The 27,373-nt window shown below is 39.7% G+C and overlaps 1 pseudogene; it reads left to right on the forward strand.

The window, feature by feature from the left end:
• Nucleotides 1–3,282: 3,282 nt before the first annotated feature.
• LOC140949789 (uncharacterized) lies at nucleotides 3,283–27,248 on the forward strand (annotated as a pseudogene).
• The last annotated feature ends 125 nt before the right edge of the window (nucleotides 27,249–27,373 follow it).

Consider the following 27,373-nt stretch of genomic DNA (forward strand, 5'->3'; position numbering starts at 1 on the left):
CAAGTACAAGAAGGTTGGAAGTCATGCACCCTAGGATCAGAACAAAATCCGAACTTCCAGAGCTGGTAAATGAACCATTCTGTCTCAGTCCACAAGAAGTTTTACGGTCGAGATTGATTATACAGTGTATCATTTATTAGTGAAGAATAATTAGGGGAGGAGAGGGGGGGTGGGGGGGACTTATTAACTTTCTTCCCCAGAAAAGGGGAGGCTTATTGGAGGGAGGGAGCTTATTAGAGATTGAGAGGGGCGCTTAATAGAGGATACGGCATACTTGGACTGATGCAGTACGAAAAATATCTTCTTGAGCAGCAAAACCTTTGCAGTGCTTGGGGCTTCGAGTGCGTCAGGTTTTAGAAATCTTGTTTGAACGTACTTACAGCTATCCCAAATTTCCCTTCCTTTGGGGGAGAAGGGTGGAATCGAAAACCCAGACACAGATCACAGACGATCTGGGCCCAGTTGTTCGAAGGCCGGTTAGCGCTTAACCCGGGGTTAAATTTAAACCTGGGTTTCTTTTTCTTATGTTCTGAAGCATTTCGAGGATAATTTTCTCTGCTAGTTTTAGAGCTTCCAATCATCATCTTGTAGACCAAAAGAATTAAAACGGAAATTCTTTTTAAGCTTTCAAAATTAATTTAAATCTCGCACTAACCCTGGGTTATCATAACCCAGCTTTGAACAACTCAGCCCTGGGGCCTAGGCTCATTTGCGCCCGCAAGGTATGGCGGTAATAATGAAAAATGCGGGAAACGAGAGAATATTCACCACAAGAGGGATTGGAGTGTAAAAATACCGAAAATGATGGCTTTTTCCTCTAAATTGCTATAATCAGAAGGTAACCATGGCTCTATCTAGTCCAGAATCACCTGTTCCGCCACGCCGGGTTGTAATTAATCGCACTGAAAACCCGAGCGAGGAACACGAGGAGCTCAACAAGATGGCGCACGGCGTTGTGGCAGAAAGTCGAAGACCTGTTTGTACTCTTGGTTGGGTTTTTTTTATGTAGCAAGGTTTCGCTTGGTTGTGTTATTAATGGAGGGAACTTATTTAACTTAGATAATTTACTGAAATTTTAAAAGGTGTCTATGCACACGAGCCTAAGCCTAGCTTGATTCATTACATGGCGATATGCATTATCTCTATTCTATGTCCCCCCCCCACCATTCCCCCCCCCCGCTAATCTCAATCGATGAGGGTTTTTATGGGGCTGGCCCTGAGAGATTTTCTGATTGGTTCAGTAATAGTAATAGAAGGCAGGTTTTTCTCAAGGGTTTTTTTTATCCAAAATATCAATCAAATACTCAAGGAGAAAAAAATAAAGCAATAAATCATTGGTTGGTTGTTTTTTTAACAGTCACAGAATCATGATCAACATGCAATGCATACCAGCAGCCTTTACTAATCCATTGATCAGTTGTACAGTACTGTTTTCTCATTTCATTTTGTTTGTATAACCGCTTATTTTACTCATTTGACCTTAAGACGGAATCCACCAGGAAACTGAATAATTTTGATTTTCAGTGGACAAAAACCTTGTACCATAATAATTTAACGCATATTGCATTCTTTTTTACATTTTTCTAGAGCTAAAGATGTAATTAGTGATCTGTAATAATATCAAAGAAAATTTCTTATTAAAGCCCAAGAAAATGAAATGTCAAATTTCACAAAATTGCGTCTTTCACATGAAATTTTCAGAATTAAATTAAAATTACTCAATTTCCCGGTGGATTCCGTCTTAATACTTGAGCCTCTCTATGGGCATTTCCTTTATTAAATGGACACAAGAGCATTCCACAAGGGTGTCCATCTAATATAATCAAACCCCACTTTATGGACACCTGCTTAATATGGACACCTCATTATTACGGACAGTTTGCTTTGTTCTTGGGGTAAGAAAGCCCTTACATTTTTTGTAAATTCAACCTGCTTATTATGGACACCTCATCAGTATTGGCATTTTCTATGGCCCCCTCAGTGTCCAAAATAACAGGGTTTGACTGTACTGGTTTCACAACAACAACAACAACAACAACAATTTTTATTGTTCCCAAAGCAGAATATTATAGTTATTTACAAGTTGTTAAATTAATCAATTAACTAAAAGGGGTACTGACTTCCTGAAATAACTAATAAGTTTAAAATGCCAAGAAGCCAGATTCAATAAGATAATTTAAATAAGTGTATTGTGCAGGGTACAATATGGCAGCATATCAGACTGTATACACTCAAACACACAGATATACACATACACTAGCGCATACTACCGTAAGAAGAGTGAAAAAGTAGAATGGAAGTTACGAAGTACAAGATAATTGGCAATATTAGTGCAGCGAAAGATAATGTTATTTTAATTTTGATTTAAATTGAGAAAGAGAAACAGCTTTGATCTTTTCATCAATTGAGTTCAATGTGGATGTCTGACAACCTTTCTGGTTTGCCTGGCTAAAATGGTGACCTAGTTGGACACAATTATTGCCCTTTCTAAAAGGAGAAAAAAAAGACTTTTTAGGCCTGCTATTCCAAACCAACTGTTAACTCACTTTTGTAGCACCATATATGCCATGCCACGTCAAGCTGTTTAAATTCCATGCTTGTTTTGTTTACAGTGAAGATGTCTTCTCAAGCTATGCTTGCAACTCATTAAATCATAAAGGAATTAAACATCATTCCGGGGATATTGTAGAAGCTGATTGCCTGGCGGTAAGTATGTATACTACATGTTTTTTAAAATAGCTTGAAAATCAAACCAAATTTGTCCCTAGTGTGGATAAACAAGCATTAAACCTTGTTTGAGTCAGAATTTTCTTTGTTTCCTAACCCCAACAAAAAGAAGTCATTATGTCATGTTGCCATGCTTACTAGCAAAATTCCTGGATCTCAACAAACTGTGGCCCTGCAATTATATGGGAGAAAAAAATAGGACTGTATGACTTTCCATAATGATTGCACTTAGGACTTTTCTTTCATCATTCAACAATACAAATCATGAAATGGCCATTTCTGTCTTGAAAGAAGGACTGTTGAGATCCAGAAATCTTGTTACATGATGGTAAAGTGATATCATGCTTTTCCCAATTATTTGTAGGGGACAAAGATAACATATTCCATTTTATCTGAGAACAGTTTATTCTCACTATGTTCAACTGTCTGCACTATTCATATTTTTGTTTTTAAAAAGGTTGTTTCATTTTGCAGGTTTTACTGATGATTATCTTTTTCAAGTAAATGCACAATAAAATGGCCACTGACTTAATGTGTCCCCTCTCTTTTCTAGGCACAGCAGCTACCACGAGCTAAATACCAGTTGTTTAAATCGCTTCCACAAGATTTAGTGGAGACAGGTGATGATAATTGACATATTTACTTTGACCAACATCCTGGTTCTGATTCTCTTGCTTCTTCGACTCTCTGGTACTTGTGGCTCTCAAGTTCTCTTAGTTTCCTTTGCTCTGTGGCTCTCTGTTATGCCTGGTTTTCCTGATTCTCATGGTTGGTATTTCTCATGGCTCTTCCTGTTGTCCTGGTTCTTGTACTTTCTCCTGGGTTTTGAGATCCTCCACAAGTACATGAACCAGCCTTTGAGGACTACAAGAACCACAGAAACAGGAGACCGACGAATCATGATGCCAATAAAAAGTAGGAAATCATTTTAAATTCCAGAATCAGAAGAACCCATAAGACCATTGAGACCCAAAAAAATGATGAAACTGATGAAAAACTTGTGTGACCATTCAAAAGAGACCTCTTCAACTGTACTTTCACATGGCACCACACTAAAAAACTAATGGTTTTTTCCACATTTACATGTAGAAACTCTTTAAAAACGAAATTTGAAATTTTTGTTGAATTGAACACTTTTGGTCACTTCTTGAAAAGAAGGGGTTTATCATATAGTTAGGCTTTAATTACAGCAGCTTTGCCCCCCTCCCCCCTCCTTTAATACAGAACCAAACTTTACAGAGGTGTCTGCTTTAATTATTGAGGTAAAGTAATATGTATAAAGTTAGATGTCTTTACTATGTGCAAATGGACATAACAACTCCCAACATTGTTGGCCCAACAATGTTGAGAGTTGTTGTGTCCATTTGCACACGGCTAAAAGTTTGACCAGTTTCAAACTTTGTGCAACAACTCCCAACAACATCGCAACAACATTGCAACAACGTGCAACAGGGTGTACCAATGGACACAACGTGTAACATTCAACAATGTTGAGATCTGTTGGCCGACAATGTTGCATCCATTTGCACAAGGCTTTAGGATGAAGAGACCTTTTGGAGGTGTTTGTATGGAGGGGTTTGATCATATTTTAGGTGATAATTTTGTAATAATATTGATAAAGGGAAAAGTTGATAAGCCAATTTTTTTTGTTCACATCAGGCAAACTAAGTGATTTGCAACTGGAGGGAGTTTTGTATGCTGTAAGTATAATTATTAATGTTGCATATCATTTTATTAATATCAAGAACCCTGTCAACATTGGTTAGCTTTTGTATTGCTTTATCTTCTGTCCACGTAACGCATTTAACATCAATATGTGGAAAAAGATGGATTTCCCGCCAAAAAATAAATTCGTTACAAAACAGGCCCTTCTAGCTGGTGATATTGGTAGTAAAGAGTGTGTTAATGAACAGTCATGGTCTTTATACTCTGATTTGCTACCCCACTCAAATGAATATAAGTATCATGTTATAAGCAACCACTACTGGGGTGTGTCAACACGAGCCGTGTAAGACCCTCTTTATTATGCCTTCATCAACAAAATGGATGGGAATAATACAACAAACAGAATGAAAACTCTGAAATGTACAAAATACAGCAAGAAAACCACCCTACAAAACGATTTAAACTATGCTCATATAACGATACCGGAAACATGCTAAACCTTTCATGCAGCAGCATGCAAAAACTATGTGTTAGAGAAACTGATAGCCCCTAGTCACTGGGTATTTAATTTTGAGGGCGTAGGGACAGTCATAAGATGTGAATGAATATAAATGACAACAACTCAAATAATTATATATAGCCTAACACTAATGAAGCAATTGTAACAGCATACCATGTAACACCCCAAATAAATCATTGCATAACCCTGATAAATACATTGAGAAATAAAATCGAGTTACGCAGCATGAAAAATTCATTTTATAAACTGCTGTTGATTTTTAGTGTCAAAGACATCAGATGGTCCTTGCCAATGGACAGAGAGCTGGATTCTTTATAGGGGATGGTGCTGGTGTTGGAAAAGGAAGACAAGTGAGTACATTGTATTAGCTGTTACTATGGTAGATAAACTGACATTACTCTGTTTATGAAAGACAAAAGTCAAGAATGCTGGCCATTTTCACTGTGGTGCAAATTTACCTCATTTTCATGGTCGCAAAAGCACTTGCCTTATTTTCATTTTAAAACCATGTGACATCACTTATTTTTCTATTGTCTCAAAACCATGTGAAACCATGCACTCAAGAATTGGAATTGTTATGGCATTTTATTAATCTTTGATTACTACTGTTTTTTTATCCATTGGGTGGATCTACCATCAGTTGGTAGGGGGGTCAAAAACAACACACAACTGTTTGACTTAAAGCCCATTAAATTAATTTTGTAGTCAAGATTACACTCCAGTTGTTTTCTGCTATAGATTGCTGGCATTGTTTTGGACAATTTTGCACGTGGAAGATCCAGACATATATGGTTTAGTATTTCAGCTGACCTACGATTAGATGCCCAAAGGTGTGTTCAGATTATTTTTCAGCCAAAGTCTGAATTTAATTACATTTATTCAATGGAATTTTGACCCTTTAAGTCAATGATTTTAACCCATTCACTCCAGGGAATTTTTCCAAAAAATACCATTTGAAGAAGTCTACTCTCTATGACTCATTGGCAAAGTATAGGTTTTATTACAGATTAGAAGTCATAAATAGGATTTTCTTTTTCAAAATCATCTTCTGGTCCCTCAGTCAATCCTACAGGATGCGGGCAGTAAATTATTTTGCATCTTTAGAGATTTGATGCATCAGGGGCACGGGACACACAGGCAGCAGTAACAAAATCACTGCAGCATTAAGTTCATAATTCCAAATTTTTTTGTACTTTTGAATGCAACCCATTGACTCACCAGAAGAAAATGATCCAGGGGTAATATCTGAAGGAATATTCAGAAGCATTTCCACACCGACGATCTGATAAAATCCACAAAATCGACTTTGGACTTGGATTCACTGATTCTTGACTGTGACTGATTTTTCATACTGTGGATCCCTATAGCAGTTTGAGATCAACTTAGGTGCTGGGAAACTGCCCACCTACCCCTCCCCAAAGCTAACATTAACACTTACTTCTTACTTAGGGCAAAATGATGGCTTAGGGGAGGGGTAGGTGGGCAGTTTCCCAGGAACCTAAATTGATTTGCAGTTTGTTACAAAATCAGGGACGATGCTGGTAATTGCTTAAGCTCTGTAAAGCTGTAAAATACTATAACCCTAGAAACTGACAAATTTCTGATTATTTTTCATTTGTCAGAGATTTACATGACATTGGTTGTTTTGTCAAAGTGATAGATGGTTGTCAGCAGCTGGATAAAGAAACCAGGTACATGAACTCGAATACCACAGGTACATTATTTAGAGTGGGGCTAGAGGGCCATGGCCTCCCCTGCCTTTTTGTCTGAAATCTTGTTAAATTTCAGAAAAAATTCTCTCAATGTCTGTCTTCCAGAATCTCTATTTTTGGATGAAATGCTATCAGAGTTCTCTCTGTTTTGGAATTTTTTAAATCTTTCTCTGAATACTAGGAGTTATCTACACTAGCTGGTGTCTGTTGTTATCATTATGTAACATAATATATTCTTGGACAAGGTACATAAGTTCCTTTTCTTAATAATTATTTTCTAAGATTTCTTTTTCAAACCAATCTGTGTATGCAAGTTTCATTAATTTTCATTTTCCTTCAATTCAGGTGTATTTTTCCTCAAGTGATAATCTGATCCTAAATCTTTCCAAGCCAACTATTGCTTCCTACAGTGTAAAAGAAAGGAGAAGTCACACTGCCATATAATGTCTGGGTCTCAACAAACTGTGGTCCTGCCAATATGGTGGGGAAAAAACAACAAAAAAATTTTTTTGTGCATTATTGCGCTTAGGAATGAAAGGGTCGCTGGTATTTTCCTTCCATCTTTGGACAATACAAATGGCCGTGCGTCTCTGTCAAGGAAGATTATTGATCCAGAAATCTTGCTTCCATGGTAACCTGACATCACACATCTCTCTATAGAAGCAATATTCTGTGGTTTATTTGACAATAATAATAGATCAGTAGGAATTTTAAAACGAATCTAATGCTATTGACATAATTTTGTTTTACAGAGTATTTGGCTTACCTGCTGATTTTAAAGAGGGTGTTGTCTTCAGTACATACGCAACACTGGTGTCGTCTGTTCAAAAAGGTGAGCATGCAGTATAAAGGTCATCTATCACTGACAATAGACAAGGTTCCTGTTTTTGTTGATCTGTTTTTTGTTTTTGTTTTTTTTGACAGGTGCCAATCGTCAGAGCAGATTGCAACAGCTCATAGACTGGTGTGGTGGTGAGAAGTTTAATGGATGCCTCATATTTGACGAGTGTCATAAAGCAAAGCATTTTGTTCCTGTAACTGATTTACAGTAGTTTAGCCCTTATTGTTCGTATTCATAACTGCAACAAATACATGTAAATACCTTACTTAGGGCAAAAAGCATGGTTTATTAGAAACTGCCACTATGTGATCATCATTATTCAAGTTACGTTTAGTATGAAGTGGATGAGAGGACAACAGTTTGTGTTCCCTTTACATTACATACAGTTTTTCATAACTGCAACAAATACATGTAAATACCTTATTTAGGGCAAAAAGCATGGTTTATTAGAAACTGCCACTATGTGATCATCATTATTCAAGTTACGTTTTGTATGAAGTGGATGAGAGGACAACAGTTTGTGTTCCCTTCACATTACATACAGTTCACATAAAGCTTGACTGCACAGTGGGTTTCTTGAGAATGCAATTGGTCTTGTTGCACTTGTTAATGAATGCACAACCATCACACTTTCCACACATACAAATTGACACCAATGATGCATATTGACACCAGAGACAGATGTTACAAGTCATGGATTCAACTAAGTACTCTGGTCACTGTAGCTTATTTCATTTTAGGGCAAAGAAGAATCCAGCACAAAAGTTGCTCTTGCTGTCACAACAATACAAAGGTATGATAAAGATATTCGACTTCATTTTTGAGTATCAATTGTTAGCATGTAATTAACACTCTAATGTAATAATTAAAGTGCTAACAATTTTACAATTTGGAAGAAGGAGGGAGCAGCGATGGAGCAGTTGTAATCGAGCACTTGCCTCCCACCAATGCGGCTTGAGTTCAATTTCCAGAGTTGATGCCATAAGCGTTGTGAGGGGAGGTGTGACAAGTGAGCTAATTAAAAGTAACTGTACTCATCGGCTCAAAATTAAAAACGAGCTGAAAATCGGTTGTTTTTACAAATAAAGTCAGGAAGAATTCTCGATATTTTGCGGGCGTTTTTAGTAAAACAATTATTTCGGATATAAGATGATTATAGCCAACTCATATCCAACACGCACTTGTGGAATAATTGTTAAGTATACCTGACCTCCTTACTGTCTCTACAGAGTTCCCCCCCTTCCCGTACAGTAACTACTGTGCCCAAATTTTCTCCTCTTTACAGATTTATTCTTTTTTCACTTTATAGAATGCTACCTAAAGCTCGTGTTGTGTACTGTAGTGCAACTGGTGTGACAGATGTAAAAAATATGGTAGGTGTAGAGAAAGCATTATTTTATATAATTGACAATAACGTGATTTTGACTGAGTGTCAGGAATCAGCATGTTACTGTTAAAAGGTATCCAACTTTACTTTGCTAGTTTTTCGCAAACAATGCACTAAGTAAAGGTTGGCATGTACCTTTTAAAGTACGCTGTACGCAGTTAGCATCTTATATGATACCACTGTACAAAGTTAAAACTTTAAAGTGAAACTTGATTTTGCGAGTTGATCTTGTACCGGGGAACAAAGATTTTTTAAGGCGAAAAACCATCGGTTGCATCTAAGCGTGGACACAAGAAAAAAAAAACATGTTCTAATAGGGTGCCAGACATGACGTGTTTTGCCGCCAAACATCTGAAGTTTGACAGCGTTAAAGCAAACTGTCAAGCCAAAGGTAAGTTTGTAGCCAATCAGAACATGTTTTTTCCTCACGTGTACAACCTTAGATGCAGCCGACGTTAATTATATGATCGTCGGGATGAGTGTACTGAACAGGACTGTTGTTGACAGTGATTGACGTTTTGACAGGTCTTCAGGCCCTATCCACATGTATCGGGATAGTTTTGAAAACGGAGACTTTTTCTCCATTCTTGCCTCCATCCACATATAAACGGCCTTTTCAAAAACAGACCCAGAGTGGAGATTTTTTATAACGCCGGCTTCTCGTTTAAAGTGGGCGGTCGAAAACGGAGATTTGTGAACACGATCGTGTCATGCACCATATACTACTAGCATTACGCATGCTCTGTAAGGGATGCTATTGTCTTTCCATCGCTTTAGGGTTTTCATGTGGACAGGCGAAAACGATTCAAATAAGAGTCATGTAGACGCCTATTTTTTTTTGAAAATCGAGAAAAAATCCCCATTTTCGAAAATATCCGGATACGTGTGGACAGGGTGTCGGGGTCAAAGTCAGTTGTATCACCTCAGTTGATGGTATTAAACTCTGGTTTAAGGTACATGATTTCTAGGTACTCAGTAGAAGAGCACAAAGACTCTTGTTTCATGAAGTTTTTAAACCCTACAATAATTGCTGAGAGATTACTACCGACGGCAACCATGTCTAGAAACGTTAGGTTTCTCACAATGTTCGCATTCAGTCCAATGGTCAATCAATACAGTACACTGATACAGTGATTTGATTATTTCCAGGCATTTATGGAGAGACTTGGTTTATGGGGAGATGGAACAGCATTTAAATCGTTTGATTCTTTTCTAGCCAGCATAACTAAGAGAGGTCTTGGTAAGTGGTATAGTTTTCAGCCTAGACTACGAGCAGTCTCTCTTTTTTCTTTAATAGTCCGTCGAGCAAAACGCGCGAGACACGCAAATGACCACGTGCAACGCTCTCTCGCCCGCGTACACTCCCCTCACTAAATCTGAAGAAAAGGAGAGGCTGCTCGCTGTCTATTTTCAGCTTCAATGATGCACATACAAATTCTCCCGACTGATCTCCCTACCTTTCCTTAAAGAGTTAGTTGAGAGATTTTAGTGATTATTTTATGAATTCTCTAAACTTTTTCTTGTAATGATGTATGGATATTTTTAGGAGAAAGTTGATGTCAATCACGTTTGGTACTCAATGGGATAAAGGGGTTATATCAAGATGACTTCCATATTCTTGTCAAGGTTGTGCTGAAATTGTAACTAAGTATTCTCAGTCACCTTTTTCCATACTTGAAACTCTAAAAAGAAAGCTATCAAATGATTCGATCTAAGCCAAGGGGAAGTAATGCATGTTCGTTTCTGGTCTTTTTTCGAAGAACTCCTCCCTGCCGTACGATGCTTGGCTGTGATAAGAGCGTTAAAGATCTCAAAGTGCAGCGCTTCCTTGTACCGGCTCTGGCAAATTACTCGAAACCTTAGCCTAAAATATGGGTAGACCACCTGTACTATAACCGTGGAGAGACGGCTAGCTAGGCAAGTGGCTAGAACGGTGATGCGCCATGGCGATTCTATTACCACGTCTCGGAAATCATGGTCCCCTTTTATATAGCCTGTCCCAGGCTTTGAAATAGTGGAGTGTAGTGCGAAGTTAGAGAACGGAAAAAAAAATAAGGAGAAAGAGGGAGAGAGGGGAAGGAATTTCGCCCGCACTGCTTACCCCACCCCTCGCTGTTTTTTCTGTACACATCTCCTTGCGTCGTCCTCACAATCTGAACGCCTGTTACAGGCTACTTTTTATATAACGTGACAAACACGTTCGCTTTCACTTCTCCATCGGCAGAAACGATGTATCTCAAGGTCACTAATATTTAAAATCTTTCCAGGTGCTTCTGAAATGTTAGCTATGGAAATGAAGGCATCAGGGATGTACGTTTCTAGAGGTCTTAGTTTCAGACAGGCTGAGGTAATGCATAATTTTAGAAATGGCATCGTAATTTTCTGTTGTAAGCAGAAGTTTTTCTATCATACTGAAATATAAGGCTTTTTTGTAATGATTATTACTTCACTTCTGTTCCTTTTTTGTTAACAAACTTTGATAATGCTTTTTTGTCGCATTTCTGCAGTTTGTTAATGTTGAGGCGACACTGACTGCGGAACAGAGAAAGGTTTATGACACTGCAGTTCACGTTTGGTACGTATGGCAATGTAAAAAGGTTAAATCTTCGTATTAACTGCTTTAAGTAGACCACAACTTAAGACGGAATCATTCAGTGGTTTCTTGTACCAGGTCTGCGGGATTAGCTTATGTGATTTCGTAGAAATTGCACTCAAAACTTATGCGTTTGTTTGGGTCAAAGCAAAAGCAAAACAACAATCACAGTCGGTATTCTAAGAATTAACGGTTGTGTGTATCTTTCACAATCATAGTGTGAATATGTTTCAACTTTTTTTCCTTTTCTTTAAAGGAGCGAGTTAAAGAAGTCATTAGAATTTGCCATTAGTCGCACCACCTCTTCTACACCAAGGGTGTGGTCAGTCTTTTGGTCCTGTCATCAGCGGTTCTTTAAACAGCTCTGGTGAGTATTTAATCCCGTCTCTGGTCCTTTAGGGGCGGATATTACAACAGAGTTTAAACGTTATTTAACAAAAACCGTTCTAACGCTCATACCTTAGCATCGTTTGCTGTTCACATCAACAAGAAGGCGACAGCCTAAATTAGAAAACCATTTCTCTACTTAAAATCAATACCCTACAAACGAATAAGGAGGCGCTCTGGTTGTTAGGCCTCGTTTAAGTAGTCGACCTTAAGTTTCGCCTTAACATTTTTGCCATCTTATTTCCGGTAATGTTGTCCTTGATGCTAGTTCATCGGCCTATTTAAAGTTATACTTAAGACTAAATCGGTATCGTCTCCAATGGTACTGTGGGACTGTTTGCAGACGCTATCGCCTTTTTATTGGATATTACGAGGTTACGAGGGAACTGCGTCAAAATTCATCCCCAAAACAGTCCCATAGTGCAGTTCGACACAACACCGACCCATGTCCAAGCGAGGTTAAGTACAAAACCTAAAAAAAAGTAAACGAATGTCATTTGTATAAGAATTTAAAAAAATCATTTTCATATCAATGGCTTCGCACTTAGCCTCTCTTTGAAATAGAGGCTTGAGGCAACTGGGAAATAGCTACATTAGTGGGCCGCTTAGGAGCTTTTGGAACAGCTAACAGGATTGAGTGAGAAATTAAAGAAAAAGCAACGGAAGCAAACCCTAACCTTGAAATAGTAGAGCTACGTACCTGGTAGAGCGAATGAAATTATAGTTTTCGAAGGGTTTTGTGACAGTGGCAATGTAAGGTAATCCAAGATTGCACGCTGTGGATTTCGGAATCTTTATCACTGGAACTTGGATTTGGGATTTCTAGTCGTTAGCGGCCAAAGTCCAGGATTCCAGTTATCACACGAAAATATTTCCTGGATTCCGAAATCCGAATTACCTGATCCTGGGCGGATCATTATACGTTTCTGGGAAACTGCCCACCTACCCCTCCCTTAAGGTAACATTTGGCCCTAAGTGAGAAGAAAGTGTTGATGTTGGCTCAGGGGAGGGGTAGGTGGGCAGTTTCCCAGAAACGTGTAATGATCACATGGGGCAATTTTGCCAGTATCATGTTCCACTTTAAGCGCCAGCAGGCATTTTTACTTTGTAACCTTGCTTATATTGGGTCTGATAACAGCTAAGCCGGTATATGAATATTTTACAGCATGAGTATGAAAGTTCCTACTATAGTGGAAGAAGCCCAGCAAGCATTGCAGGCAGGATATTGTGTGGTCATTGGTCTCCAATCCACTGGAGAGGTTTGTTTTCTCTTTCTCTCTAATTTTTATTCGTACCCACTCCAAACGGGTTACAGTTTCTGATAACATAAAAATTTCTTTATTTCAAGGTCAGCCAGTGTTTAAAAAGTAATGTTTGAGACACTGAGAACTTCTTGCAAAGTTAGTAGAAAGTACGTACCAAATAATTGTTCACCCCTCACTTTGTTAGCGAGTTTCACATAACATTGTAGGTTCTATTAGTGGATGCACTTGATGCAAAGCTATCGCTACAAGTATTTTATGATCCTTAAGAACGTATGTACGGTCTACTCAGTATTTATGTCTCCCAAACCAAAAAAAATGGTTGGATTCTATAGAGAACGCACAATTCGTCTATAAAGAAGACCTGCAAATTGCTGGATTTGGCCGCTGGATGTATGATGGCCATCATATTTTCCCTGTGATAATGTTATTTCGTTGGTCCAGCAATTCACCTGTCAAGGCGGATTTTGTTCATCTGGAAAGTGATAGGCTACAGCAAAACTATCAGTTTTGTCCAGAAGGCATGATCGACCACAGGTCACTAGATTTCGTAGGTCATTGGCCATTTTTGATAATTTTACTCAGGTATTGTTCAATGACCGACGGTTATTTACTTACTACTTATTAACCAAGAGTGGGGTCGTTACAGGGAAGTCTCAGACCAAGGCCTTGATTTATTGACTGAGCGATAGCACAACAGAACCATTTTTAAAATACTTTTTTAAACGTAGATATATGTCCCTTCGAATTCAACTCTAGAAAAATTCACCAACATTTGACAAATTCAACGACATGGAATAACAGCGAGGAATTTTGAAACGGCATGAATTCACTTTTTAGGAGACGTTTTCATTACTGTCGTTGTCGTCGTTGCTTAATGATCATGAGAAAGTAGTTGCTTGAATAGAGTTTGGCTTAAGTCATTGTTTTATTTGTCAGGCAAGTTTGGAAAGTGAAATATCACGTTGTGGTGGAGTACTGAATGGCTTTGTCTCAAGTACAGAAGAAATCATTAGCAGGTTTATCACGCAGTATTTTCCAACTCAGATAATCAAATCGGTGAGTAATTCTGAACAACCCTGCTTAGCTGGTGAGATTTAACTCACGCGAGTGCTTAATTTCACGAGCGCTTTTGTTCTGGCTTTGAAGATCAGAGATGATTGAGGATAAGTCAAGTTGACACCTCACTTTCAGGTCCGTTCACTAAGATTTTAAGTTGCCGGGTATAATTTTTATGCAGAGTTTCGACGGAGATTTATATAGCTGGGAAGTTCTTTATATTCATTTTTCCTTTTATTTCCTATTTAAGTAGCCTGGGACCCTACTCAAAGTTCCCAGGGGAAATTCCCCGTCCCGGACACTCAATTACAGCCCTGCTCTTTCCCCTTGCGACTTCAGCGCCGCTGAAAAGCACTCCTACGCTCTGATTCCACCAGCTTTGCAGGCTAATCTCAAGGATGGTACATCACACAACGAATGGATAATTTTGAAAATCCACTCTATACTCAACATTACTTAATACACTTTCTGTAACCTGCAAAGGAGGCGTATTTTGTAGGGTGACTGTTCTCCCGCCATCCGGGATATTGAAACTGACAGAGTTCAGTCACCTGTTCAGTTGGCGTCAGTGAAAAAATGATTCAAGATGGCGGACGCGATCAATATACATTTGTACCTTTAGGCTTTAGTTAAAAAAAGGTTTGCTCTACAGGCCACACTTTCTGCGTTCCACATTTCAAAGATTTGATGGTACTTCTCCTGTTATGGTTCATAAGCCACGGAAGTCCAGTCCAATAGTCTTGTTTACTCACTTTCCCGGCCTTATTTTTGTTTCGGATAATGTGAAGTTAAGTAAATTTTTTAAAAAAAGAGAGAAATCAAGGCTATTATGTTCTTTGTGTAGAATGGTGATGTTGTTGAAGATCAGTGGAGTGTTCAGGCTAAAAATCTTCTACAAGGTTTTGTCAAGAAAATTAATCTCCCAATCAGGTTTGTATCAATGTTATATTCTTTAAAACCCTTTTAAAGAGCCTGTCTCACTAGGATGAGCTATTGCTGTTTTAGGTCAATGCTGTGCAAGAGTCCCTACTTAGTACCTTAACCTAAATACAAAATGCTACTGAGGAATTATACAGAAAATAGCAAATAAATTTTTAATCATGGAGCACTAACCACTATTTTTTAGGGTGATTGTTAAAGGCATAGTATTAAAACTTGAACAATTTGGTGGAACGTTGTCAAGTTTAAATCCATGTCCATTCTTGCCATCCGTTGCAACAGACGACAGAAACCAGTTTCAGTGCTTAAAAATATTCTTAAATAACAAATTTGCCGCATTATTTTTGGGATTAATCCTGGGTGGGGATGGAAAGGATCCTGTTATGGACTACCATGCACTGTCTCACTCCACCCAGGTGTATAAATTTGGGTACCAAAAGATTTAATTCTGAGTGGAGGTGGGAGGGATCCTGTTATTGACTACTATCCCGTCCAAGGAAGAGCAAAAATATTCCTAGTCGCTTCATGCTATGGAGATCGGAATGTGCTACGGCCTAATGGGCTACGTGGCTCGAACGCAGACTTTACCTTCGTACCTCTGTGACATATTTTTGTCTCTAGTCCTCTTGATGACCTTATAAACCAGCTCGGAGGACCAGGAAAAGTAGCAGAAATGACAGGCAGGCGTGGTCGCGTGGTAAAAACTGACAAGCAGCCTCAACCTCATTACGAGGCTCGAGAATCAGACAGTAGCAATGTGGATAGTTTGAATATTCAAGAGGTGAGCAAAGTAATCAGAACTAAATCTTGCGCCGTGTTCTGAATAAAATGGTAGAAAATGCGATTTACAGTCGGTAATTGCAGTCATCAGCACAGACGTCATCCTCGGCCAAGACCCTGGAGCAGGCAGCCAGGTCGAAAACTTTCGTCGCACGACTCGTCGTACCGTTTCTGCCGACCTGACTGACTGCCCCTGGGTCTCCGAGGATGAACTCTGCGATTGTCCCTTACATTTAAAAACAGGAACGTCGTTTCAGCGCGAGAAAGACAGCGTAGTTCTTGCTTTTGTTACTTGTTCCTTGGATTAACTTTACAAGTGTAGTCCAACCTTAAATTCTTACTCTAATAATCTGAATGAGATTCATGTATGCCGTGAATTCAGGTAGCAATCCGGTTTCGGATCTTGGTTTCATTCCCCAGTATTTTTCGCTTTTGCTGTGACAACCAAGTCCGCATTAAGCAATTGCTTGAAGCTCAAGGATCGTCTCTTTAATACCACAGTTTTAGAGAGTTGTTTGAGTATAATTGAACATTAAACGTTGTGTTTTCGATTGCATTGTATCACAGAGGAACAGTTTTATGAATGGAACAAAACTTGTTGCCATTATATCTGATGCCGCCAGCACTGGTAAGTTCCCTTTGCATCTTGGTTCTTTTCAGGGTTCGTACAGAGTCTTGAATTCTTGAAATTTGCCCAGCAATTTTCCAGACCTGAAAAAAGTCTTGAAAATTGAGGTAAAGTCTGGAAAATTAGTTACAAGCTTGGAGTTTTTTTTTTCAAAGCTATAACAAGTGCTTCATAAGTGAATTTTTTCCCCTTGGTCAAATCGTATTCAATCGCGCCCGTATTGAAGACATTTAATCACAGAATGAGAACTTTTATAATTCTTGTACGTCCGCGTTGCACCGTGGTTACCGTACGTTTGCAGTGCATCATGAAAAAGCTTGGTTCCTGCGTTTTTCAAGGTCTCTATTGATCACCTATTTGTTTTCCTTGTGTCTGGAAAAAAAGGATATTGTTTTAGAAAAAGTCTGGAAAAAGTCGTGAATTTTGGATCCAAAAATCTGTACGAACCCTGTCTGTTGAAGTTACTTAGATAAAACCTTGCACTTTTTAAATTCTTTTAATAGTTGAAAATTGAGGGCAACTGAACCTCAAGTTACTTTCACGCAAAGAATCGCTGGCTCAGTGACTGTTAGCGTTCAATTGCGTTGCCATTGCTTGGAATTTCGCGCAGAAACTCGAACTTTAGAGTGATGTTTCTCGACTTGAAATTCTACTCAAGCCGGAATAAAAGAGTTTTCCTCGGGTAAAAGGAAGCGCAATAAATACCGTCTATAAGTGACAAGACAAGACAAGATAATATTTTATTTGGGTCTTATTCCACCTGATGCATCGACTGCTTTCCAAATAATTTAAAATTACAACCTTCTATGTGATATAATTTGTAATAGTCATTGAATTATCCTGCACAGGTATCTCGTTGCACGCGGATCTCCGAGCAGCCAATCAGTGCCGCCGTGTTCACGTGACCATTGAGCTGCCATGGAGTGCTGACAAAGCTGTTCAACAACTTGGAAGATCACACAGGTCAAACCAGACAAGGTACATGCACTGCCAAAACACAAACATTCATATCCCTTTGATATAAGCTATTTTCTAGAGAAGAAGCTAGAGTTGCTCGAGGCGTACACTACATCCATATCTCAATGGTTGCACGCTGCACGTTTACCACTTTTTAATTGTACCTTCGCTTGATTAGCCTTCTTGGAGGGGTAGCGTTCTGCCAAGTAGGTTTAAACCCGCCATTCAAGCCCAACACCAACCAGGGTCTTTGAAAAACTGATAAGATCATGCTGGCCGTTATCTAAGATCTTGTCTCAGTATAGATGATCTGGTAATCACGTCAGTAGGCGGTGATGTTAATCCATTGGCCTTGTCTCATTCACTCTTTCCTAATAATTCGAAGGGGAGGTAAAAAGAACCCACACCGCTATTCGTAAGGAGAGTTAGACGTAGACCTCTTTGGTGTGGTTTATCTCTCACGTGAAGGGGCTGTCACGGGGCCGCAATACTTGGCTTCTCACTTTTACGGTTACTCTGCCAGAAAATGGACAATCTAGTAAAACAAGAATAAAATTTCTTGTGACTAAAATTCTGAAGGCTTTCCTCGAATATCACTACTTCCATAATAGCCTGTGTACAGCAACCTCCTCCCCTTAAGAAAAAACTGGGAAAGGGGAGGGGGTGGCTGTACACAGGGTACTCTCATGATCACTTTTCCTTCGCCAAAATCCCCTTTGTACCATGGGAGTCAGAAGAAGGAGATATTACGTGATAATGTCCACCGTCTAATTGGCGCACTTGGGAGCTCCCCTTTTTGCTCTAGATTTGACTTTGTTTTAATATTTGGCTCTGAGAGTTTTACTCTAATGTTTTCTTTGTTTTTTTTAGTGGACCAATCTATAAACTTGTAACAACAAACTTGGGTGGTGAAAGAAGATTTGCTGCGGCTGTGGCTCGACGGCTTCAGTCGTTAGGTAATGTTTAAATGTTTGTCAAACTCGGAAAATCGTGAACACCAGACGTATTCTGAATTATTCTCACGGAGTTCCAAGGAAAAGTACTCGCAATAGGAGTCGAACCTTTTACCGTCTGGTTACTAGTCCAGATGCACTACCACTAAGATATTCTGCTAGCACTAGTTCTAGACATTCTAGCAGTACAATCAGTGTGAACAACCTGCATGTAATACTGCTAGAGTGTCTAGAACTAGTCCTAGCAGAATATCTAGAACATTCTAGTCCTAGCAGTATGCTGGATGTTTGTCACGTAAACCTAGTTTAGTGGCCTTAGCTCTCACAAGTCTCCTTTAGTACAGTGGTCCAGCATCTGGACTAGTAACCAGGACATAGATTCTCTTTTGGTTTCCTATCCAAGAACATCAATCCATTCAACTAGACAGCCATGACAGAGCGCCTTTAAGTTTTTGTTTTGTTTTCCCGCAGGTGCACTTACCAAAGGTGACAGACGAGCAGCGACTGGGGCCGACTTAACGCAGTTTAATTTTGACACGCCTTACGGCCAATCTGCACTCAGGAACATGTACCAAGCCATTACTTTGGTATGTCAATAGCCTGTTTCAGGATAAAAGATAATAGAGCAGTCCTGCAGTAAAAGGTGATGCAAAAAATGCGTGGGGGCTGGGGAAAGAGGGGGCGGTTGGGCGGTCTCTCTCCTATTTTTCCCGCCACTGCCCCTTCTCCAGATCGCGCGCGTGTTATTTTCGCGACGTCCCTACTATCTGAGAGCCTGGCACAAGCTATACCGTAAGCCCACCCAAATCCCCTTATAAAGATATATCCGCTCAGGACTTTAACGTGCGATTTTACGGTACCGGTATGTCGGAAGTGGTCACGAATTAGAACTATGTGTGCTTGTTGCTTGTGTCATCTACGAGAAAACGTTTTTTTATTTGAACGAGGAACTTTTCTGCCTTTTTTTTTTCAGCAATCCATTTGTCCTGGAGTTGCTTTGTCTAAGGTTCTGTTAGCAGCACAAATTCCCGACAAGCATGAATTCACAGAGTTTAACTCCATCGCAAGGGTAAGTTTTACTTCGTTGGTCGCGAACGTGGTTAAAATTCTTGTTTAATTTCTCTCCTTAAAAGTGGATTTGGAAACAAAAGTTATGACGTCAGAGACAATTTGATATGGCAGTTAGGCAGCGATATTGCTTCATAAAAATTTTGGGCAGCACGTGGGAATGGATAAAGGAAAAACGTCAGTTTGTAATAACATATAATGCGATCAGCAAAAAATGACTTGATAGGAAAAATTAGAGAGACCTTGAATAATGGCAACTCAATACCCCAACAGCTATTTTGTAACCACCAACAATTTCTGCAGCTTTAGGAAACCTTTGTGGAAACAGGAGATACATTAGTAGCCTGTTTATAATAATAATAGTAAGCATTTGGAAAAATGTAGGCTCCTTGTTTGTCTTGTCCCATCGCGTTTCTTGCTCCTCAGCATGGCGTATTTGTACCACGTGACTAAAGCACTACAAAGCGCCCATTTGGTTCGGTAGTCTAGCCCGCGCCATAAACGAAACTAAACTCTGGTTAAGTCTGTCTACGAAAAAGCGCCGAAATCCTTGTTCTGGGCCCCACTTGTGTACCAGGATTTGAGTACGCGCCATGATTGGCCTTTTAAAAATGCCATTGTCCATTTACCAATCAGGTTGAAAAGAAATTGGAAACGCACTTCCGGCAAAACGCTTATTCCGTTGTGGGCCCAGAACAAGGATCTCGGCGCTGTTTCGCAGACATTACCTGGAATTGCCTCTCAAAAATATGAAAAAATCAAATAGGCAAGTTTAAATTTACGCAACTCAGCATAAAAGCGACTCTAGCATAGGAGGATTGGAAGATTTTAGTCCAGCAAAGGGTAGAAAATTTCAGCTGCACTAGCTTTAGTATAGGCTAAGGGTTACAGGGTCCCGGCGGCACATCCCCACCCAAAAAATCCTGAAAAAGTACCCCCCTGGGGGGGGGGGGTTAGATTACATGTGCGACGCAGGCTATTGGTAGTCCAGTTTCACATTAGTGGTGACTTATGAGTAAAGTCTTTCTCAAAGGTCGTCCATTACATTTACCGAGGTGTCCAAACGACTTAATTACTCTCAAGTTTAACAAAGCCCTGTTTTCTTTCGTTTCACAGCAATGTCTTCTGTCCATGGGAGTAACAGACGCCAGTTTCGTGGTGAAAGACAAAGACGCCAGCGATGTGGGAAAATTTCTCAACCGTATTTTGGGTCTTAGTGTGGAAAGACAAAATTTGGTAAGTACAAAGATCCTTCCTGTTTGGTGGCAATGAAACGTACGTTTGAGGGGAAGTTCTGGGACTACTCTTGTTTCCTAACTTTTTCTGCTATTTGAACCGCTGTCGTGAATTTTATCTGTCGATTTCTCAGTCTTCTTTTATCAATCGATTTCCCACTCTTCTTTTATCGATCGATTTCTCAGTCTTCTTTTATCGATCGATTTCTCAGTCTTCTTTTATCGATCGATTTCTCAGTCTTCTTTTATCAGTCGATTTCCCGCTCTTCTTTTATCGATCGATTTCTCAGTCTTCTTTTATCGATCGATTTCTCAGTCTTCTTTTATCAGTCGATTTCCCACTCTTCTTTTATCGATCGATTTCTCAGTCTTCTTTCATCGATCGATTTCTCAGTCTTCTTTTATCGAGCGATTTCTCAGTCTTCTTTTATCGATCGATTTCTCAGTCTTCTTTTATCGATCGATTTCTCAGTCTTCTTTTATCAGTCGATTTCCCGCTCTTCTTTTATCGATCGATTTCTCAGTCTTCTTGTATCGATCGATTTCTCAGTCTTCTTCAAACAGATCTGTCCGGATAGTCCTGATTAAAAGTGGAATTCTCCTGGCGGTTGTACCAGTCTGGCCAGCCAGTTCTGACAAATTGTAAGTGCCCTAAGACTTTCTGTTATCGAGTTTCCTTTTTTGTTTTTGTTTTCTATTTTCGTGGTGTTACTCAATCAGTCGCGTTTTTAGCGCTCATGGAATTCGACTTTTGAATGAGTCTGATATCCAGATTTTACCGCTCCTTCAGGGTATAGGGAAGAGGAGATGGCTGACACCACAAACTCGGCTTCGGTATCTCAAATATATAACTTTCTCCTCTACACCGGTAGCTCGCTAGTACAGAACAGACGCTTCTGCCTTCCCAAGCTCACTAACCCAGTTTACACCCACTTTTCTGCTGCGCTACCTCTCACGCGACCACACCCCTTGTGCAAAGCACTTTGCGATTTTTGCTCATAAGAAATGTTTCATTGTCCCCTGTTTTATTTGTAGTTGTTCTCGTACTTTTGTGAGTGCCTAAATGCTGCAATTGAAACTGCAAAGCGCGAAGGAAGGTAAGTATTGTTTTTGTTACTGACCAGTTAATTTCTAAAAAAACTAAGTTCTTCACCCCGAAGCGTCGATCTCTTGTATTAAGCTTAGGGTCAATAAAGCTTGGCTCTTGCACGATAAGATTCGTGTCGCATGCATCCTCGAAAAAACATTGGTCTCGCATTAATACCCTGGACACAAATGAATAACATTGCGTGATAATTCTTAGGTATAGTGAAGGCGTGACAGACGTATCTGGATCTTCAATTACGATGGTCGGCGCTGTCCAGCCTGTTTTTAGCGACTTTCAAAGAGGCCTCATGGAAACAAAGTAAGTAGTCTTAATGAAGATATGACCCTTCCCAGTCGTGAACGCAATTTAAGCAATTGCAAATTTAGCCCGAAGTTACCATTAAGTCAATTCTTAAGGTCATTCTTCTGTAGTAGAACCTGCAGTGAGATTTTTGTCAAGCTTTGCCGATTGGTTGTTGCTTGAAATAAAATCGCGGGGTCCCCATACTCGTTTTGGAGCGGGAGGAACTTGTAAGTGCGCAATGATTCCTTAAGATACCAAGGGAGCTTTAGCATCGACGACGGCGATGACAGCGAAAACGTCACTTTTAAAATGAATTTGAGTGTTTTTTTTTGGCGTGCTTATTCCAGTTCAATGACAATGTCAAAATGTAGCGGGTGAATTTCTTGGGGACGGCACTCAAGTTTAGATATCATAGAGAAGGAAAAAAATTCTTCCTCGCTTGTTTACGTCCTCCATAAACGTGAAATTAGGCATTTTCACATCGTAGTTGTGCAGTGACGGCAACGAAATGTAGAAAAATGTGTGATGCACGTGCGAAGTTGTTGTTTAGCTAATATAAACCTAAGCCCCGTGCAAACGGACGCAACTTAACATTGTTGGCCAACAACTCCCAACATTGTTGGATGTTACATGTTGCGTCCGTTTGCACATCCTGTTGCATGTTGTTGGATGTTGTTGCGTGTTGTTGCGCAAAGTTTGAAACCGGTCAAACTTTTCAGCCAGCGACTCCCAACATTTCTTTTCTTCCGTGATCGCCGAAACGTAGCGCAACAATATTGGATCCGTTTGCACAACTCTTCCAACATTGTTGGGGCCACGCACGCTCATTACGCATGGTTTACAAAGACTTATGGGTTGTATCCTCCCCACGATGCACTGCAGGTCCCAACATTGTTGGGAGTTGTTGCATCCGTTTGCACACCACTCCCAACAGGCACGCAACAACTCCCAACATTGTTGGCGCAACAATGTTGGGAGTTGTTGTGTCCGTTTGCACGCAGCCCTATGATTTTTTACCTTTCTAGTTGCAGTCGCCGTCGTCATCAGGGACCTTAAGATTCGACGACGGCGACGGCAACGGGAACGCCGCAAAAGCAAGAGGTTTAATTAGCAAAACAACAATTTTGCACGTGCATCACACTTTTTTGTACATTTCTTTGCCGTCACTGCACGACTACGACGTGAAAATACCAATTTCACGTTGTACAGAGGAAGTACACAAGCGACGACTAAATTTCCTCTCTTTCTGCACTTGGCTATGGTTCTTAGGAATTCAACTTTAGGATGGTTCGCCTACGTTTGAAAAAGTAAGTGACTTGGAGTAATCGCGATGAAGATTGAACACGAATTCACTTTTTCAGCGACGTTTTCTCTGACGTCGCCGTCCTCGGATCTTAAGGTCCCTATTGCTAAAGCTCCCGACTATGTCTTAATTTATTCAAGAAGAAGAACGTAACTGCTCATTTTAAAAGAATGGAAAAAATAATAGGTCACCATTCTCGTTTACGAGAAAATGAAGATTTAACTCTCTGGGGAGCTCCAGTCTTAAGGTAAAAGCCGCCTTGTTTTAAGTGCGCGCGTCCTATTATGATCTGTTGGCGAGGGCTAATCAAGCGTGAAGTAATGCGCAATGTAATACGAAGGAATAACCTGAAATCCCTTCTCAGTTATTTTCATTTCTTTTTTCAGACACGTGACTGTAAACGTTGATCGCGGAATAGGCCGGGATTCGGAGTGAAGCAGTTACAAGACAATGGAAATAACAAGTTTGACGGGTTTTATTGTTCCAAAAGGGAACAGAAAGGGAGACGGCTTTACCTTCTAGCGATACAAAAGGAGTCTTCCACCCATCTTTTTAACATTACAAGGTAAATGTAAGGGCGAAAAACTGCTTTTCACGCATGTGAACGCCCTAAAAGTTCAAATTTTATGTTGGTTGGTTGGTTTAAATACCGTAAATCCTCTATACAGCCCCGCCCTCCCTCTTAAATTAGCCTGTTCCAGGCGTTCTGATAGTGGGGAGCGGTGCAAAGTAAAAAGGAGCGCGAAAAAATAAAAGCAAGGGAGGAGGAGAGGTGAAAGTGGCCCTCCCCAGTCCCCCTCTACTTTTCTTCGTTTTTCCTGCTTCACCGCTATCCACTATCTGAACCCTTGGAACAGGCTATCTTAAATGAGCACCTTCCCCTCTAATGTTTCATCTGGACTAATCCGGTATGGTTCATTAAACAGATTCAGAGACTTGAGATTTTGATTTCTTCCTGTAAACAATAAAGTACATGCGATTAAGCCTCCCGGGATCTAAGCTCCCGGCGCGTCTAAACGAATTAAAGTGAATTCGATTTATTATGACATTTTGAAGCTTACTTAAAAACCATTAGTATTCATTCAAAATATTTCCCCAATTCTGATTGGCTAAAAGCACACGCATAATTCACCATAACCAGTTACTGATGACCAAATTTGGAAGAATTTTGTGTTTAACGAGGAAATGACGTCAAAAATGCAGTCCGCTACAGGTTAAGGTACCGTTACCGAGAAGACCTGGGGACGAGGTTGAGTTGTTTTGGTTGTGAAAACAAAAATGGCGGACATTTCACTCGTTTCAATAGTAAGAATTACAGCTGGAACTGGGCGAAATAATAGCTAAAAACATAGCAAAAACCGTAAGAAGACAGCGCGGGGGGTGCCATCTGCTATTTAGAGAATATTTGCGGAGCTGGACACCATCGAAGAGGAACTTAACATCGATGCAAGTAAGCATGTTTTAGCCATGTTTTTAAAGTAGGAATTATTTTGAATGAAGAATAAACAATTAATGAACTCGGCTTTCGTAGGATATGAAGATTTAAGCATATCTTGAAGAGTGTTATTCACCTCGGCCTTCGGCCTCGGTGGATAACACCCTTGTCGATCTGCTTAATTCTAAATATCCTACTCAGCCTTATTCATTCATAGCTAAGTAAATGCTAAACGTTTCCTGTTCAGCACTGCTATAGAATGTTTCGAAGCGCCTTTTCTATTTTGGTTATAAACCCCTCCTTTTATTAGCTCTCTTAAAACCCCTTAAGAAAATGTATAAACCCAGGGCTTATAAGCGACATATTACGGTTGTGGAATTTCTACCCAAAGATAATTTCCGCCTTTACCTCGTTTTGTTTTTGTGCAGACCAAACACAGGACGGTCTCCTTTTGAAGAAGAAAAAACCGATCTTCTGCACAAGTACAATAGGATTTCACTGGAAGATGCAGGTAAGGGAGACGGGCCTAGTTAGGCTACCTTTTGTATTTACCACCAGGAAGCCGTGTGAAATCAAAAGTGCTGTCCGCGTGTTTTACTGTGATTTGTTTGAAATCTAGTGCACTGCACGGGTGCCAGCCCGTCCTAATTTGTAAAAGATAGGCGAATATTCCTGGAGCTAAATTCTTAAAAACTGTAGTTATCTTCAAAAAGAGAAATAAAAATTCGTCGTCGTCTCGTCCTCCATAAAACGTCACTTTAGGGGGTTTCACGTCCTAGTCCTGCAGTGAACGTTAAAGAAATGTACTAAAAAGCGTGGTGTACGTGTAGAGCTATTGTTTTGTTCACAAAATGAATTTTTTGACGTTCTCGCTGCCGTCGTCGTTGTGGTTGCAGAGCTTTTGAAATAAAAGCCAGTAAATAAAAAATTTTCTTTTGTTGTAACTTCATGTTTTGCTAATCGTTTCACAGGTTACACGAAAAGTAAAACTCGTAAAATGTCAAATACTTTGATTGATCAGGAACTAAATACTGTTGTATACTTTTGATTCATTAGAAGCTGGATGGAAAGCACAGTACATTTATTGTGTGGTGGAATTATTCCTCTTTTGTCTGCGTTGGAGATGGCCATGGCTAAAAATGCTGATAAAATTGGTCTCAGGTAAGTAATTCTTAACCCTTTCGCTTCCAAAAGAACTGATTATCAAAAGCATGAATCGCTCTAAAAGTCAAAGCACTGCTAAAAAGGTTATATTTGAATGGTCATACAATGTATTCACAGTATATTTTAGCGGTTGATATTTTATTCGTCTGGCGACTTCGGTTCCCGAGGCGTGAGTTTTGGTCATGTCATTGTGTTTGCTTCTTGTCGCTGAGTAGTTTTTCTTTTTCCTTTCTGTTGCAGCAAGGAAAGTCGATCTCTGAGAGTAGTACGCGTTGAGCTAGATAACGGTCAGCGACTGGTAGGTTTGCGTTACCCAGAGCAACTCATACCGGAAGCTACGTTGTTTCTGAAGGAGCAAAAGTTGCTCGACGCCGTTATAGTAAGTAAATATTTATTTGTATAGATGAAAGTGTAAAAAATTCTCGTCACACACAAAAATGTTTCCTTTTGGCCAAGCACTCATGTTAAAGAACAGTTCCCGACCGGTCCTTAATTTTAGCAGCTTTGAACGATTTGATAACCGCACTCAGCCATCATCAAGAACTCCTCTTAACCCTTAAGTCCCAAGAGTGACCAACATTAATTTTCTCCTAACAATATAAACTACCCACGTACCCCTCCCCTAACACGTACTTCTCACTTAGGGCAAAATGTTGGCTTAGGGGAGGGGTAGGTGGGCAGTTTCCTAGAATCGTATAATGATCCACAATATCAATACGTAACCAAGAGAAAAGGTTATAACAATTAATAAAATGTCACCATAAGTTGATCTTTTGTCAAATTCTCTGTTCTAATTCTTGAAAGATATACATGGACGACAGTCTGGAGATTTTATTTGTCTGTGGATATTGGGTCTTCATAGCACACACCAGAGAATAAGTTTTATTTTTAAAACATCGCAACATGATCTTGTTACTTATCTGATATTTATTTCAAATTTTTAATAACCTGCGAGTTCAGCCTCCTGTCATTGCCACCGTTTCTGGGGACGTTAGCAAGAGTCTGGTTGAAATTTTTGTCATGCTTTGCTACTGCTTACAGGCTTCAACTTCGAACCTTGTTAGGTTTTGTTTTGCCTTAAACGATTATCTGTTTTTTTTTCCCCTTTATTTTCTAGGACAAACAAAATGGTGTTTTGAGTTCAACAGAACGTTCTAAACAGCCATCAAAAGCCAGCCGAGCGTATGAGGAACCGGAAACGCCCATCAACCAAAGGACGTTAACTAAGGCTACTACCCCTCCTGTAACTATAAAGAATTTCTTTAAACCGAAGACTGTTGAACGATCGCTTGAGAGTAATAAAAGTGCATCAGAAGATCAGGATGTTAAGGGAAAGAGCGAGGAAAATGACTGCAATGAGATCGAAAA

This window comes from Porites lutea, chromosome 10 (assembly GCF_958299795.1).
Source record: "Porites lutea chromosome 10, jaPorLute2.1, whole genome shotgun sequence".
In the NCBI taxonomy this organism is placed as follows: Eukaryota; Metazoa; Cnidaria; class Anthozoa; order Scleractinia; family Poritidae; genus Porites; species Porites lutea.